The sequence below is a fragment of the Montipora foliosa genome, chromosome 10 (assembly GCF_036669935.1).
Source record: "Montipora foliosa isolate CH-2021 chromosome 10, ASM3666993v2, whole genome shotgun sequence".
Taxonomy (NCBI): Eukaryota; Metazoa; Cnidaria; class Anthozoa; order Scleractinia; family Acroporidae; genus Montipora; species Montipora foliosa.
In genome coordinates, this window is record NC_090878.1 from 27,007,536 (window position 1) to 27,010,035 (window position 2,500).

Genomic DNA, 2,500 nt, shown 5'->3' on the forward strand with positions numbered 1-2,500 from the left:
GACATTCTCTTCACACCTGGGGCTATATTCGCTCGCCTCGCTGTGCCTTATGCGCCCGTCTAGAGACCATTGATCATTGTTTCTTGGCTTGTCGTAGGGTTAAATTGGTCTGGTCTCGTTTTGTCCCTATGTTACACTGGAAAATTTGGACCATTTACAGACTTCATAAAATGTCTGTAAATAAGAAATTTACAGACTTTAACACTTAACCCCATAAATATAAAATCTTTGTAAATTTATTTTACAGATATTTTACAGAGTTTTGTGGAGTAAAGCTCTATAAAATGTCTGTAAAATGTTTATAAATTATTGGAGCTACAACAAGAGGAAATACTTGAAATTTACAGACTTTATAAAATCTTGCAAAAATGTCTATAAATCGAAAATTTACAAAGATTTTACGCCGTTTGGTCATGTCTCATAAAATGTCTGTAAATTGCGCTCTATCATCATGCGTGTCCTGTCTAAGTTACCAAATGGTTTTGGATCTGTATGCCCTGTTCACGATGATTTTGAGTGTCGAATATTTATTACCTAATTAAATGATGTGGGAAACTGTTGAATTAGCCCTGCATGTTGCACTGAGTTCGGTTTATCAAAAGTTCGCCGGTTGCAACCTATAAAATGCCTATCGGTATGTGTTTTAATAGTTCGACTTGGATCAAGTCCTAGGCCCTATTGATATGGAGAAAAGTTGTTATCGGAAGATGGTCACCCTCCCACCCGGGTATTTAGCTAGCGTTTATGTGAGAAAAGAACTAACCTTTTCCCCTGAGTCAAGAGCTGCCCGGCTCAGTTTCGATCATCAGGAGACTGGGAAGATAGTACTCGTGCATTCTCTTATCATCTTGCCTCGACCAAGTTGACTCCACTGAGCGAGCCAAAGTGTTTACATGGAATAAAGTTGGCCTGGCCAGGAGGGCGACCCTACCGTTGACAAAGGGTGACCCGGCTAGGTGGGTTTCCCTTCTAGCCGAGCCATTTTTTCCCCTCGTGTAAACAGTTTACTTAAACCGCATTTTATAGGGAAATGTAGGAAAAGTTGGCTGGTCCAGGGTAACTCCGGTAAGCGAGTGACCCTTCTTCCCGGGACAATTTTTCTCCATATAAACGGGTACTTAGGGCCTCACAAGATTAGACCGTTTCAATTGTTTACAACAATTGCAAAGGCCATAAAATCTATGTAAATTGACACAACCCGGCCATAAAATAGTTTTTTCGTGTAAATTTCATGTAAATTTGCTGGGATGAATCATGCAAATAACATGTAAATCAAGGCCTTTGTGATATAGGAGTCCCAGCACAGAATGAGATTGAGAAAGTAATGTAGGCTAGTAAGCAGACTTTACCATGCTCATTCAAAAAAGAAAAAAAAAATAGCATTGGTGTTTAGCTGCCCAAATTAATCGTGCGGATTTCAGTCAATTAATGTGGGTGCTTTCATAGCCCGTAGCTGCAGGTGAGAATTACTTCTTATGAAGTAATGATCGAAAATCCGGCAGCCATATTTGTTATTCTAAATGATTAGTATCCAGTCTCTTGAGAAAAACAGAAAAGGAAATCTCAAAAGGAACACACTTTCCCCCTTACCATATTTTGATTGAGGAAATTTGCTCTGCACCTTTAAAGCAGAAAATTCTCCCCGGTTTTTCCACCCAAAATGAAAGCGCCCCAGGAATCGCACTGGGCTCGCAACGGGTTGTGATTGGATGTTGGCACAAAGAGAAGGATTGTGGACATTTCACAATAATTACATGATGCAACAACTTTGTCCGCCATTATGAATTGCCCCACCGCAAAGACTCTGGGAACGAGATCGGTTTGAATTATCGGTTTGTTTTTCGCGCGGGAGATCAATGCTTGTGCTCTTCCTCTCTTTTTCCCTTGTTGGACGACCAAAATTGGATCTTTGCGATTCCTTAACATTTTGTGCGGGTGAAATGGCACGCATTCCACCAAATAAACCCAGTAAACATCGACGGAATCCGGAAGAAAGGGCAACGACAATTCAGGTCAGATAATCAGCATTCGCCACAAAGATACACGCCAGTGACATGATTCAACTTCAGACAGTCTCCGAAAGGGTTAATCGGTGAAGACTTCATGGCAAAAATAGAGACCTTCTTCAAAACGTAAAGGGAGTTCTACGAACGTTTGGAACCTATGGGTGGCCTGGCCGAACAGCTACATTTAGCGAATGGGCGGGAAGATTCAAAAGATCCAAAAAGCAAAAGACTGCCGGAGGAGTTTTCGGTAAGTCGTCATCTTACTTACAAACCTGATTTAAGGTTAAATGGCTTAAAATTTTAAAGTTTTGTTCCCTTGTTCCCCGCCCAATTTACTTTCAAACTTGTACCCAGCTTTTTGCTCCCTAAAATTTTTTATGTCGCCTTGTTCCTAAGACATTTTGTCATTTTTCCTCTGTTCCCCAGTTCAAAATAGCCATCTTCCCTCGTTTCCCAAAACGCCAAGGAGGGCCTCAGCACAGTCATTACTTTTG